Below are 16,978 nucleotides of genomic sequence, written 5' to 3'. Positions count from 1 at the left end.
GAGTGAAACATGATTGGTCTAAGTCAGTAATTCTAAACATTAGAGTGCATCCAAATGAACTGAAGAGCTTGTTAATTATCTGCCAGGCTCCACTGCCCAAGTTTCTTTTCTTTCTTTCTTTCTTTTTTTTAAGATTTTATTTATTTATTTGACAGACAGAGACACAGCAAGAGCCGGAGCAGGAGAGGGAGAAGCAGGCTTCCCACAGAGCAGAGAGCCTGATGCGAGGCTCGATCCCAAGACCCTGAAATCACGACCCCAGCCAAAGGCAGACGCTTAACAGCTGAGCCACCCAGGCACCCCAAGTTTCTATCTGAATAGGATTGATTTGGAACCTGAGAATTTGGATTTCTAACAAGTTCCCAGAGATGACTTTTTGAGAACAACTGGTCTAAGCATATAACCTTTGATCCTCATTACTCTCTGTGATTCAAGTAGGGGCTTTCCAGAAACATTTTTTTTTCACTGTTTTAAGAAAGACATAGGGCAATAGAGTCACCTTTTTCTAGTCTTTTTCTTTCTTTTTCTACACTGCAATGAGAGAATGTGGTGCTTGAAGTTAGCACAGCCATATGAGAATCAAGAAAAAAAGCCAAGAGAACTACCAAGGTACTCATTCCAATGCCCTGATCAGCCCCAGGACTGACTTCTTTCAGAGTTCTTGATATGACAAACAAATCAATGCTGTTATTATCCAACCATTAGTCAGGCACTCTGTTACTTTTAGCTACGTGTTCTGCTTGAAATGGTTACAAATGGGCTACTGTAACTGATATGAAAAGGATTCTTCTGGCTGTAAATTATTTTAGCGCAGCAATTTTAGGTCCTGTAAAGCCATAGCACAGAGTACAGTTTCTTGAACATAATAGATGTTCAATAAATATCTGCTGATTAAATGATAAATGATAGCAGTAGTTCAGATTCAGTATCACGCAGTTTGGGCTTTTAAGTATTAAAAAGGCTTTCATGTAATTTCTCCTATTAGCTAAACATGCAGATTGAAAAAAATCACTTGTTTTTTTTTTAGATTATAGTTCATTTCCCCTTTTCAAAAATATTTCTCTCCCACAAATATTTGAAATACATTTTTCTACAACATATCTAAAAATAGTTTAATTAGGAGGAAAAATCTGGGTTTGCAGTTTGAAGTCATAAAATAATGCATACTAAAATTATGGAGTAAATGTATCTTTTCTTGTCAAGGAATATTTATAAATCTCACTTAGAAGGACATCATTTCTCAAGATGTTCCAAGGCCCTAAGTCAGCTATTTAATAGAGAAGAATACTAAGAAATATGGTTCAGATAAAATAGCTTTATGGCATATAATTTCTTTTTTCATATATAATTTCTTAATGCTGTGTGAATGTTCCTATAACTCAGACTCGCACCTATTATATCAAACACTTCTTTGGCTTCTGTGGAACACAGTAAAATACGATTCTCATTAATACTTAACTTACCATATTCTGCATCACCAAACCCTTAGCAATTAATGTAGCATTTCTACCTTTCTGTGAATAAAATTAAATCTTATGTTTAATAGATGTAGACAAGGATCATAATTTTACATGGGAAAATAAAAATCTATACAAAGTCCAAAAACGATCTTGTAAAAAAAAAAAAAAGCCAAAAGTTCAAACTATTGCAAACTTTAAGTCAAAGTAATTGCTCCCTTGTTTGTAGTATGGGCTTTGTCTCTAAAATTATAGCACTTGCTAGTAGTAACTGATAAACTTAGCAGTTTTCAGCCTATTATTGTTTAACTTATTAACATTAATTATTCAAAATGAACAAAAGAAAATACTGTGGGTTTTGTGGGTTTTTTTTTTTTTTGGTATTGAAATCCCATTTGTCCCCCTTATTTTGAAATGATTGGAAGGAAAATTATACTTTACGTGTAAGAAAATATTGATTCTAACTTCCTGGGTTTAGTTATTTCTGTCTTACAACATCAAATAATCCAAAAATAAAATTTTTTTAGCTCAACCTTTACTTCAATTTTGGAAGTTATTAGCAAGAGAAATACTAATTTGGAATTGGCATTTATATATGACTCAAATAAAATTTAAAAATCAACTATTCTTTCTATTGGATTGTTACAGGAGTACCTAATAATTTACAGCCTCTTGTTGAAAACAAAGCAAAACAATGCATTTAGGTTTCTGCTCTCTTAGAAATAATGTTACAACTATAAGGGTCAGATGGAGAGGGAATACTATATGAAGACACTCTATTTCACTGTCTCACATCTTCCTAGACCAGGTAACTGAGTGGTCTCATCCTACTCAGGCGAAGTATCTCTGGAGAGGCTGTTAAATTCATCATGATTCGAGTTCTCTGAAAGTGAACTCTTGTGCCTAAGTCTGGGCTCCATAACCTTTGTTCCCCTACCACAGAAGATTAAAATACATTTGTATAGCCTGAGTAAGATTAGGCTAATCTAACCCCTTCTTCCATGAAGTAGAAAATTGGAATGGAGCATCATGGATCCTAAGAGCACTAAAACCTATTTACATCTTTTGTTGATACTCTGAAGAATCCATGAAAACTTGTTTTTGTACCTCTGGAATTTCTCTCATTTCTGACCTTTCCAGAGTTTGGCTTTTATTCCTAGCTTCTTTGTAAAAGTTCCTTGAATAATCATGATAACCAGTTCACATACCATATGCTATATCCATACATAGACATGGCAAAAATTTATATTCTTTCTTTATGTCTCTGTCTACCTATCTATCCATGTATCTCTGTAGATATGTGGATATAGGGATAAATGATAATAGATGATAGATGATGGATGGATAGATAGATAGATAGATAGATAGATAGATAGATAGATAGATGACACATTATGACCTATGGATATATGGATATTTATAATGGTCTCTCTCTATATGGACATATATGACATTTTGTATTATACATTTCATATTATACAAAGGGATACAGTGAACTTAAGAACTGCTTCTTTGAAAATAAAAAGTCCCTAACCACACTGATAACTTAATGGTCATTGGATTATGACCTCTCTTTAATACAATCTACCTGTTTAATACCATCTATGTGTATCAATAAACTCAATAACATAGCAATGATACTCTGACCAACATAGCACAAATCTTTGATAGCAACCTAGCTGAAATAGGCAAAAGAAAGTAGATAGTAAATTATATCAATAAAATCAACTTTCACAACCTATTGAATGGGAGAAAGTATTTGGTAAATCACATATTTGATGAGGGGTTAATACTCAAAATATATAAAGAAATCATACAACTTAATAGCAAAAACCAAAACCAAAACAAAAATAGTCCAATTGAAAAACGGGCAGAGGATCTGAATAGACGCTTTTCTAAGACAGACATACAGATGGCCAACAGATACAAAAAAGATGCTCAGTATATCTAATCATCAGGGAAATGCAAATCAAAACCACAATGAGATATCAACTCACATCTGTTAGAATGGCTATTATCAAAAAGACAAGAAATAAACAGCGTTGGCAAGGATGTGAAGAAAAGAGAATCCTTGTACACTGTTCAAGGGAATAAAAATTGGTGCAGCTACTATGGAAAACATTATGGAGGTTCCTCAAAAAAAAAAAAAAATAGAGGGGCACCTGGGTGGCTCAGTTGGTTAAGCATCTATCTTTGGCTCGGGTCATGATCTCAGGGTCCTGGGATTGAGCTCACATACCATATGCTATATCTCTGCTCAGCAGAGAGACTGCTTCTCCCTTCCCTCTGCTGTTCCCTCTGCTTGTTCTTGCTCTCTCTCTCTGTCAAATAAATAAAATCTTTAAAAAAAAATAGAATTACCATATGATCCAGCAATTCCATTTCTGAATATTTATCTGAACAAAACAAAAACACTAACTCAAAAAATTTATGCACAGAATGTTCATTGCAGCCTTATTTACAACAACTAAGATATGGATACAAGTGTCCATTGATAGATAGATCAAAAGGTAAAGGAGATGTGATATATATTTGCAACAGAATATTATTCAGCCATAAAAAAGAATGAAATCTTGCCATTTGTGATAACATGGATGAAACTTGAGAGCATTATGCTAAATGAAATAAGTCAGACAGGGAAAGAGAAATACCATATGATTTCACTTATATGTGGAATCTAAAAAAACCAAAATAGAGAAGAGATTGGTGGTTGCCGGAAACAGGGAATGGGGGGTTGGGACCTGGCAAAACTGATGAAGGGAGTCAAAAGGTACAAACTTCCAGTTATAAAATAAACAAGTCATGGGATGTAATGTATAGCATGGCAACTCTAGTTAATGGTACTGTATTACATATTTGAAAGTTGCATATTTGAAGAGAACAACTTTTAAAGTTCTCATCACAAGAAAATTTAAGTATGTATGGTAACAGATGTTAGCTAGATTTATTGTGGTAATAATTTTGCAATATATACAAATATTAAATCATCATGTTGTACACCTCAAATTAATATAACGTTGAATGTCAATTATATCTCAAAAAATAAAAAATTTTAAAAAGTAAATAAAATCAAATTTCCTGTTCATTAACAAAAAGAAAGTATTAACAAGGACATTGCCATATTTTATTTTAAAATTGCCTTACTCAGTAATAAATTATAATATGAAGGTTCTAAGATGGGAAAGATCAGAAATGGATATTCTTAGGATGTGAATGGGTAATATGATCAGTTGTACAACCAATTTTATTTTCTTTGTTAGAGAGAGTAGTTGTCATGTCCTGTTCCCTTTAGCTGCTCTAACAATCGTCCCTAGATAAAGATTGATTTATTCAAAATGTTTATGTAAAGAACAGATAACTGGAGGGGGATTAAAATACACACACACACAGAGAAACACACACATACACAGAATCATTTATCACAAATATAATAAACAGAAAGGCAGTGAAAAGAATACGGAACTATTATAAGAAAGGGCAGAGCTGAGCCTGTTACTTGCTCCTTTGTGCAACTGTGAAGTCTTGTTTTGATCTGTCTAGCACGCTTTTTCTGATTATATCAATAGAACTGACTGGCCATGGTTATGGATACAGTCTGCAGATTTTATCAATAAATGCAGGGACAAATTTAAGGGTCATAATCACAAAATGCACATTTTATAAAATAGCATCCTACTAACCAACCTGAGCTGAATTTTAAAACAAACCATGCTTTCTTCCCTCCCCTGTCTATATATCTCTCGTCTTTTATACAGTTACTTGAAGGCACAGAGAAATAGGCTTTGGTAAATCCACCCCTGCAAAAAGAGCTTCTGATTTTTATGCTGTGCCAGAAACTCAGCTTTGTATAAAAGTGCTTTATTATTACATTTAACTCATTTATTACCTCTCTCCCTTGGGACTTCAAAAATTGGGTTAGGACTACAGCTTGAACAGACTCCCTTTCTAACCCTTAAAAGCGATTGCAATAGAGTATTATTTGGATACAAACAGCATCCATTTCAGAGTACTTAGCACTGTTATCACGTGCTTTGTAAAGGAGTCTTATCCATCTTAAATGCTTTTATTGTACCTTATTGAAATGACTACTTAGAATTCACATTTTCAGCAGACTCTAAAGTAATTATGGTGCAGTTTTTTTCTTACTGCCCCAACCTCACACATTCCCATTTATTGATTTTAACATTTATGTGATTTCTTTTTCTTTTCCTGTGGCCCTACTGTACTTGAAATTTGGGGGATGGTTTCTAATGCATCTCTGGACATATTTCCTCTTCCTAATTCCTACTTACTGTCATGAACTGCTTTATTATTGGTCTCATTTCTCACTTTCTTCATGTTTGTGCCATTCATTTAGACGCATCCAACACTTGATTTACTGTGGTTCTTTATGAAATTACCTTGAGGTATGTTACTTGAAATCCTGAAGTTAATGCAAACCTCGCCAATTAAATGATTACCTAGGTATCACTCTTTGGCTTTAAATGTTTCCCATTACCCTTTGTTCTATAGTAGAAATTACACTCAATGACTGTATTAGAAATACCACTCAAGGAGTGCCTGGGTGGCTCAGTCAGTTAAACATCTGCCTTCAGCTCAGACCATGATCATGGGGTCCTAGGATCAAGCTCCAAGTCGGACTCCCTGCTCAGTGGGGAGTCTGCTTCTGTCTCTCCCTCTGACCCTCTCCCTGCATCTCCTCTCTCTCTCTCCCTCTCTCAAGTAAATAAATAAAATCTTTAAAAAAAAAATACCACTCAAATAATTGACTACCTGAGTCAAGTCCCACATATTAAAGGGAATAAATTCATCTCTGGAATATTACTCATCTATTTAATTTCAGATTAGTTTCTGTTAGGATGTGATATACAAAGTATGACACTCATTATTTCTACATCCAGCCTCTCTTTCAATTGAGAAAAGATATTTTTTAACAATATGAAAATAAAATTACAGGTAACCACTCATGAAGGGGTATTACTTATGCAACAATTATTTATCAACATTTTGATAATCTAAACTTTCCATTTTAATTTTGTCATTTCTCTATTGAGTGATGTCCACTTCCAAGGCAACTTTTGACTGAAGCAATTTCATCTTCAAAATAGATGGATTATTCTGTCTTTTCCTAGAATTTTTATTTCACTTCCCATTTGATCAGTTTGCTTCAGCCCACTGCACAATAGGACAAGGCCCAGATTATCTTGCACTTTGCTCTTACCCCATCAGGCCAACCACAGCGATTGTGCTGACTTGTTGATCCTCCTCATGTTACTGGGTATACTTAATTATCCTGTCTGTTCTTTTTCCCATGTGGCCAATTTGGAAAACCTTTCTTGGCTGCTGTCTTGCACAGAGAGACAGCAAAGACCTACTGGAGCAGACAACTTGCACTGATATCCCTAGCACATGGACATGCAAACTTTTCACACTCCGAGTGATTTTGCCATTGGAGCGACTAGGCCTGCTTGCAATTATCTCAATAAAGATCACCATTAAGTTTCAAATGTATGCATTATTGTAGAACATGTTTAAGACACTGTATCTATCCCATATGCTTATTCATTGATGTGTGCTTATTTCTACACTACATGCTTGCTAGCTGAGCAAACATTACTTGGCCCTTAAGAACGATGAAAAACACCACATTATGTTGTTTTTCCTTCAAAACCTAATGTCTGAGAAAACTGCAGTCACTGTAGGAAATACAGAGAAAAGTAATTAGAGATTTAGCCCATTTACTTTCATTTGGTTTTTACGAAGTGTTGAAAAAAAACACAACAGCTAAAATAACCAAGAGAGTGGTAACTAAATAGGGGAGCAATTTATCTAATTCAATAACAAAAAAAAATACTATAGGGACACCTAGGTGGTGCAGTCGGTTAAGCATCCAACTCTTGGTTTTGGCTCAGGTCATGATCTCAGAGTGGAGTCTGCTTTGGATTTTCTCCTCTCCCTCTGCCCCTCCCCCCAAACTCTCTCACTCACTCTCTCTCTCTCTCAAATAAATAAATAAATCTTAAAAAAAAAAAAAGCAAATACCATAGATAGGGGAAAAAAAAACTGATTCATACACATGAGATTACAAACACACAAAGAGAACATTACATGGGTTTGTTGTTGTAGTTTGTATCAAAACCAGCCTAATTTTCTTTAGGAAACAACTTAAACCTTGATGCAGTTCTATTGAACTTTAGACTACTGAAACCCAATGTTTTTTCCCTTGATAGCAAGAAAAATTGACTTCCATCTCTGCTAGTTCACTCTGCAGTTTGTTCCACTGTATAATATGGTGTTCAGGTGCCTTCTTTCATATATCAATCATCCATGGGTAAAAGAGATTTCAAATGTCCTGAAAACAATGATCCTAATTTTTACAGACCTTGTGACATCTTTACTTCTGGACTCATCTTTGGAATACACAAAGATCTAATAGCATCATATGGTGACAGATGGTAGCTACACTTATGGTGAACACAGCATAACATACAGACTTAATTGAATCACCATGTTGTACACCTGAAACTACTGTAACATTGAGTGTCAACTAACTTCCATTAAAAAGTTAAAATAAATAAAAATAAAGGTGTAAAGATTGATTTCCTAAAAAAGTATCCTGTGGGACTTAGGGCTAAAAAAGTCTATTAGTGGAAAAGCATTATTTATATATTTAAGTTTTTGATACTGTATTTTGAGCCTCTTTGTCTTGGCTTCCCACAACGTTGAATATTCAAGATAAAATTATTTACCCTCTGAGTCTCCCATTCTTTCATATTTCCTTAGAATTCTCTCTTTGCAATGTCAACATACAATGAACTTTATTACTATTGATAACTGCATTTAAAAAAAACCACAGGAAAATAAACTGTGCAGCTCTAGTGAGATATGTGTGGAATTTATAAGCAAACTTTGTCAATATAAATTGGCATTATAAATAAATTTCAAAATATTAACTTATTCTTGTGCTGTTTGTTTTATTCACATTGATCACCTTCCAGAGTATGTATCACAGAGACATATGGGTCAGTTGAGATATAGGTATAGTTTAGGCCTAGGAACATCACAGAGAAATATTAAAATTTGTAATTCTCAGCCACTTTCTACGGTATTTTTAAAAATTTTACAAGAACAGGGAAACTCATAAATAGTATCCTATTTTTCATTTTGTATATTGGTATGGAATATATGAGACCAAGTACCCGTATCTGGAATTGTATGTGAGGAAGAAGTAGCTAAGGATGACATGGAGTCCCAAAGAAAAGTTGGAGGGAAATGGGAGAAATGGATATTGCCTGATATGGATGCTTTAGTATCACTTTCTTTGAGATGAGACAAAAGATATTCCCCAAGTAATCCTCACTTGCTCCAGAAAGTAGAACTATAGCCCTAGAAGATTTGTTCACCAGAACATTTACTAAAACACCCAGTTACTCTTTCTTTATTGTGGATCCAAGCAAATAAGAAAGTGAAATATATTTAGGACAGGGTGCCTGGGTGGCTCAGTCGGTCTGCCTGTGGCTCAGGTCATGATCCCAGAGTCCTGGCATTGAGTCCCATGTCAGGCTCCCTGCTCAGCAGGGAGCCTGCTTCTCCCTCTGTCTCCTGATCCCCCTGCTTGTGCTCTCTCTCTCACTCTCTCTCAAATAAATAAAGTCTTTAATACATATACATATATATGTATTTAGGACAATTTACCAAATTTACTAAACGCCAACAATGATCTTATTTCTATTTTAACCTTCATGGCGATTGACAAAATTCAGAATCATTTTACTTATTTGTAATATGGAAAAATAAAGTCATCTTTAGCTTTAATAAAGATACAGGACTATATTGCAGTTGCAGAGTATACAGTGATGAGCCTGAGTTATTCTAAAGACTAATAGAAATAAGACTAATTACTTGAAATTTTACTACATACTTATGTTGTCTTTTCCACGGGGTTACAGACAGAGGTTTATAGGAGACTCTCGAAATTAACTTTGATCTTTAATAACCTTAAATTTCCACTAAAATCTGTTACAATACATAGCTCTTGTACTATATATAAAGATTATAATGAATTTATGTAGGGAGATCCAGGTGGAATTATACAGTGATTCACTACACAGACTTTAAAATCTTCACAAATTTTTTTTAAAGTTTAAATATAAAATTTAATATTTTTATATCCTAACAAGTAGTAAACATTGTTTACCCAAATAAGTCTTCTTTTATGATAAAAATGCTCCTCAAGACCAAAAATGACCAACTGAATTCCAGAGAAATCCCAGAATTTAAGGTATCAAATTGTAGAATTAAATTTAGATAAGAGAGTATATAAACCATAACCTTCAAAATCTGAAGCCTAAATTTAGGCATTCACACATTCAGGGAGAAAGTGACCTCCTTCTTTTACTACACACATTCATTTACATCCAAAGGAATTCTGTGTTCAGCCAAACCCTCCTCTGCCTCCAAACTATAGTCAAAAAATAAAGAAAAACTGCTGGAAGCGCAGCTATAGTAAAGGGTTGTGTTTATTAGCCAGGTGGACACAAGAGCCAAGCTTTCGACAGCCAGCTGCAATGGCTCTTTCCTTGGGCATTTAGGTTAAAGCATGTGATTTCCTACTTTATATACATGCAAATTTTATTAACATCAGAATGATTTCTCTTTCATTCAGAGGAAGGAATAATTTAATACCATGCCTGAATACTCAATATTTTGTTTTGCTTTTCCAAACTGCAAGCTATTACCAGAACACATTTATTGAAACCTAACAGGGCACAGCTTGCCCCGTGAAAGGCAGAATCACATACGGCACCACCTGGAGGTCTTCTGAAGAGAAAATTAAAAGACAAGGAACTAAGTACACATACAAAGTACAGTCACTCACTTACTGTTATTGAGTGTGGGTAAAGGAAACAATTACCCTCTTTTGAAGAACTCATATATTTTTCAAGCAGTGCCTCGTTTCTCAATTTGTAAGTCAACTATAACACTTATAAATGTATATAGTGGAAAAACTCTTGGAAATAACTGATGAAGTAGATTTTTTAAAAGGCAAAACTTCATTGATTACCTTTTAGTTAGAAGGACTAGCTGTTTTCCTGGTTCGTTCTTCTCTGTGTATGCACCAAAAATTAAAGTTTCCTGAGAGGTTTTGGAAGGTTGAGCCCATAAGAGACATTGCAGCCAACGAAAGAACAGGAGCAATATCTCTTTCATGAACCAGAAATTACATATCGATTATATATCAATCTGAATTGGCTGGCATGTCCCCATAATGAAAATAGAGCAACTGTTTATTTTTTTTCCACCTTTATTGAGGTATGATTGACAGATAAAAGTGGTATATATTTAGGTTGTGCAACATGATGGTTTTGTTTTTTGTTTTTTGTTTTTTCCAAAGGTGTATAATATACATATATATGTATAATACAGATACTTATAAAATGATTACCAAAATCAAGTTCATTAACATATTCATTATTTCATAAAGTTAACTCTTTTTGTGGTGACCATACTTAAGATCTACTCTCTTAGCAAATTTCAAGAATACTACACAGTATTATTAACTATAATCATCATATTATACTTTAAACCCCCAGGACTTACCTTAAAACTGAAAGTTTGTAGCCTTTGACCAACATCTCCACATTTCCTCCACCCTAAGGCCCTGGCAACCACAATTCTATTCTCTCATTTTATGAGTTTGACACTTTTACATTACACATACAACAGTTGTCATACATACAACAGTTGTCTTTCTGTGTCTTGCTTACTTCAGTAACATATGTCCTCCAGTTTCATTTATGTTTTCACAAGTGGCAGGATTTCCATCTTTATGGTTGAATAATATTCCTGTGTGTGTATAGCATGTGTGTGCATACACACCACAAAATAGCCAACAGGTATTTGAAAAGGTGCTTAACACCACTAATTATCAGGGAAATGAAAATTAAAACCACAACAAAATATCACCTTACTCCTCTTACGATGGCTAGTACCAGGAAGACAAAAGATAGTAAGTATTGGTTAGGGTGTGAAGGAAAGAAAATCTTTATATACTGTTAGTGGGAATGTAAACTGGTACAGCTGTTTTATGGAAAACAGTATGGAGGTTCCTTAAAAATTTAAAATAGAATTAAAGTTAAAAATAATTAAAATTAGAATTAAAAATAGAACTACTCAAGATCCAGAAATTGCACTCTGGATATATACCCAAAGGAAATGAAATCAGTATGATAAAGAGACATCTGCACACCCATGTTTGTTACAACATTATTTATAGTAGTCAAGATATAGAAGCAACCTATGTGTCCTCTGACAAATGGATGGATAAACACACAACATCTCCTTAATGATAAACCTGTATTTTTCAGGCCCAAGCATTCAGCTGTTTCTCCTCCTCTCATCTCTCTTTTAAAACATTGTCCAAGTAAAACAGCCTTTGCAAAAAACTTGATATATTAAATAGTTTTCATTAAAATAATTAAAGGTGAACTACTCTTTGTGGTATTTGCATCTCAATATTGGATTCATCATGATTTATTACTAAACAGATTCATGTTTCTCCTCACATTATAGCTTCATGATAGGTAAGTAGGGCCTTGTTTTTCTTCCTCTCAGACTTTCTCAATGTTCTAAAAACCGTGATATTTAGGCAAGTACTTTTTTTTTAATGGAAAGCCATTTCTACACATCAACTTTTCTTGCTTGCATTTCTCATTTTTATTTTCCTTGGACCAAGTGCAAATTCTCAATATCTTAGGGGATTTTTTAATAGATGCTGCCTAAGTGTTTCAAAAATTTTATTTTATTTTATTTTGATAATGTGTGAGATGATGTTCAAAAACTATGGTGTTCTTTCCTCATATATGGCCATTTCCGAATGCAATAGCAACTTTCTTGTGTCTAACACTAAATGGATTCTCTTCTATGTACAAAACAGCCCCCTCAGATGAGAACAGCAATTCCAAGCAGAAATTATAAGACTATATCACACTCTCTAACATATAGCAAAGGTTTGTAGAAGCAAACTATTATAATTTATTATAACTTATCACACCATGTTTTATATTGCTATTATACATAATCATAAATAATACTTTAATGTAATTTTTAATCTTGTTTCAAGATTTCCTTTCTCAAAAGGCCAGTTAACTGCAGCATTCTGTGACCTTGAGTGCCAACTTTGTCTCTTTGCAGGTTGGAAATGTATTTTCTTTGGGCTATCAGTTATGTGCAATGATCTTAGCTGAGACTCTTTCCCCATCACTTGAATGTACACAATTGCATTAGAAAGAAAAAATTAAATTTGTATCAGAATTATCAACAAAAAGAGAACAAGATATAATGACTCACATTAAGTGAAAAAAAAACTTTTAAAAATTTAATATATGTTCATCAAGACTGTTTTGCCTAGGAGATTTATGAAATTTTTATAAATAATTTTAATAAGGAGAAAGAAACTCCTCTTCCCAGAAAGGAAGTCTATGCCTATTTTATAAGACATGAAGTGAATTCCAGGCAATCTCAGTATCCAAAGGTAATTGGTAACTTTAAAAGAGCATTGAAAATAAATCCACATTAAGTTATGACCAAAATTACATAGTAATTCGTTAAAAGGAGGGAGAGATGTCTGAATAAAACATGATTGTGAAAAAAGAAACTAAAAGCTATGAGACAAATTTTATTTCATAACCTATTTCATAAAATTTTGCTTAAAACAGGAAATATGTATTATTTCTAAGAACAAAAATTGCTTAGATTTAAAAATTGAAATGATTTCTTTTTCTTCCTGAGAAAAGGGAACAGATGGAGATATTTTTTCTTAAATTCTAGCTATTGTAATTAATACAAGATGCATACAGTATATTAATATTCTTCATGAGCACGTAATCCAGTGAAGAAAATAGCAGTAAGTGTGGGTCACAGTGCCCAGATATGTGGTTAAACGTTATTTTGAAAGTTGCTTGGAGGATGTTTTTGGATGTGATTAAAATTTAAGTCAGTAGATTTTGAGTAAAGCAGATTGCTCTCCATAACACGGATGGTCCTCATTCAACCAGTTGGAGGCCTGAGTAGACCTCTCTTGAGCAAGAAAGAATTCTGCAGTGAGTAGCCTTCAGACATGAACTGCAGCTCCACCCTCTCTTGGGTTTCCAGCCCAATGGACCACCCTGCAGATTTTGGACCAGCCAGCCTTCCTAATTGTGTGAGCAAATTTCTTAAAATAAATCTCTTTATAGACACACACACACACACACACATATCCTATTGGTTCTATTTTTCTAGAGAACACTGATTAATACACAGTGTAAATAAATAGTTGACTAATTTAATTAAAATCTTTTAAGTGCTATTATTGAGGCCTATTCAAAGCACTGTTAAGTTTACCATCCAAAAAGAATAAAAAAGGAAAACCACATACTCCTCTCAATAGATGAAGGAAAAAAAGAAACAAAATTCAACTGTTTATGATAAAAATGTTTAGCTAATTCAATTTGATAAATAATATATATGAAAAACCCACTGTTAATACCATACTTAATGGTGAGTATTGAACTCATTCTCGTTATGATTGAGAACAAAGCAAGGATATCTTCTCTGACGACTTCTTTTCAACACTGTATTGGAGGTTCCATCCAATGCAACAAGGCAAGAAAAAATATATAAGCCATAAATATCAGAAAGTAGTAAAATAATCTCTATCCCAGACAATATGATTGTCTACATTTAAAAGAAGGAATCTATCTGGAAACTACAACAGTAATAAAGTAAAGTTTGTAGGAGTCACATAATAAAATACCAAAATACAAAAATCAATAGTATTCCTATATGCTATCAGTAAATTATAGAACTTTTAAGAATCCACATATAAATAGCATCAAACAAAATTCTTAGAAATTAATTTAATTATGTGTAAGACCTCTATGCTGAAGATTATAAAATATCTGAGCTAATATATAACATCTTAAATAAATGGAGAGATGTACCATCTTTATAGATCGGATTTTTAAGATGTTATTTTTATTTTTAAGATGTTAATGCTCCTGTGACTGATATATTCAAAACAATCCTTATCAAAATTCCAGCATGATTTTTTAATAGAAATTGGTAAGTTTACCATAAATTTTACATGGAAATTAAAAAGACCAAAAATATTCAAAAAAGAACAATACATTTGTAGTATTTACTTTATGTATTTACTTTAAAGCTATAGCAATCAAAAGATGAGATATTGGCTTAAGAATAGACATATGGATAACTGGAACTGATTAAAAATCCAGAAATAGATGCACATTTATAAAGATCAATCGATTTTTTAAAATGCACCAAACTCATTAGAGAAAAATTCATTTTAACAAATCATACTGGAGTAAGTGGATATCCATATAGAAAAAAAAGGTGAACCTGACTTTATACACACTGTATCCCTCACACCATACATACATAATGAAAACATGATCAAAGACATATCACTGACCTATATGGTAAACTATAAAGGTATAAAAGAAAACAAAGGAAGACATTTTCAATATCTGGGTTAGACAAAGAAATAAGACAAAGATTTAACATAAAAGAAAAATTATTGATTTGATTTCATGAAATTTTAAATGGTACAATCTTTATATGTTTGCCACTTAAGAAAGCTCACATGATCAAGAGAAATACTGCTCACGGTATTTTTGGCACCTGCATTTGTTCCTCAACTATGAATTTTATTTGGAGGAAGAAGTCATGGGTCTGGTAAAATTGGGTTTCTTCTAAAGGTATTATAGAAACACCATTCACAACTCACCCTTAATCCCTCGTTTGGCCATGAAATGCACAGCTTTTGAGTAACATGTTAGCTGCTGCCCCATGTCAGAAATGCCTGCAAGGAGATATTTTGCCCAACTACTTTGTAAAAACAGCCTCAACTCATCTGAGCCATCCTCTGACTTTTATTAAAAAATATCCAGCAACCATTACTCAACGTAATCCTTTTAAGAACCACTTGGGATTTGTATCTTGAAATTTCAAATTTCTAACACCGTTCTGGCACGGTGTGCATTCAATATCATTAAGTCAAGAGACTAAACCTTCCCACCCTGGACATGGATGCCAAAAGTAGACTTTGTCACTTCTTACCAGCCCACTCTCTGATTTGCCAGAGAATGACCACCCAATTCCTTTTTCTTTTTTTCCCTCGTGCACAAGATTCCAATAGCCATTTCCAAATGGTGTCTGAGTTAGCTAAATGACAAGAGTGGGAAACAGTTTACTGTCAGTTCACCTTATTCTGTCATTCTAATGGAACTACCTTAATACAAAGCTATTAAGAAATAGGCTTCTCTGTTTCTGATTAATGGACGAAGAAAAGAGGTAGCTGCACCAGCTACACTTTCATTAAACTCCTGGCCTCAGTCACAACACAGGATCCTCTCCTAGTGTGGATAAAAGCCCTCTTAATAAAGGGTATTAAACAATGTAAGGGGATGTTGGTCACTTCTCTGATCAAGCTTAATAATTTCTGGGCCCCCAAACAATCTGGTTATTCAAAGTTTATCCAAGTGCTCAGGCCACAAAATGTTAAACAAAAGAATAGGATATATCAATTATGACCCTACTCTTTGATAAAGATTCAGTCACCTTTTAGTGGTTTTCACCTACTAGCATTAGAAATTGTCACCTGCTCCTTAATGATCTATCACCCCCAGAATAGAAGGCTTAATCTTATTGTTTGTATATAATCAAGATCTTCTTTTTAGAATTGAGAGCCTATTTCTTATTAGTCCGACTGTTTTATATTCCCTGCTAAAACTAAGTTTTATACTTCAGGATTTCACACTCATTTGCATTATTAATGACTATTATAAGATTGTTACTTTCACAAACAAAACAATGTGAAACATTGTTTTGCATTCGTAAACCTCCAAGGGCAAGATAATCCCAAGGAGGAAGTTAAGCAATCTCCTGTACAAAACTATACCACCTGGGGTTCTTAATGACAACCACATACCAGCACCCATTCCAAATTAAGTAGAGGAGCAAGAAGTTACTTAACGTGTGTATGCTCTGGGGCAGAACTTTATTTCTCCCAAGTGAGTTGGGGTAAGGGAGAAACATATGTGTCTCTAATAATTCTTTCTAGCCTAATTAAACAGAAAACGCTCAGATATTCTAAGGCTGATGCCAGCTACAACCTCACTTTCTTTCTTCCTGTGTGCCCCTGTACAAAAAATTATTATAACAATCCACACAGACTGAGGCACTTGGTAAACTGTGCTCAGCAAGTTACATGTAATTTTCTCAGTTCTTTGAACAAACCTCTGAAATAGTCACTGTCTGTATTTCACAGTGAGGGAACAGAGGTTTAGATGGGTCAAGTGCTTTACTGAAGGTCACACAGTAAAAGACACAGAACAAATTCAAGTGAAAGTCTGATTTCAGGGCGCCTGTGTGGCTCAGTTGGTTGGGCGACTGCCTTTGGCTCAGGTCATGATCCTGGAGTCCCGGGATCGAGTCCCGCATCGGGCTCCCTGCTCAGC

This window comes from Mirounga leonina, unplaced genomic scaffold (genome assembly GCF_011800145.1).
Source record: "Mirounga leonina isolate KUSES-001 unplaced genomic scaffold, KU_Mleo_1.0 Mir_172, whole genome shotgun sequence".
Taxonomy (NCBI): domain Eukaryota; kingdom Metazoa; phylum Chordata; class Mammalia; order Carnivora; family Phocidae; genus Mirounga; species Mirounga leonina.
Note: the sequence above shows the minus strand (reverse complement) of the source record.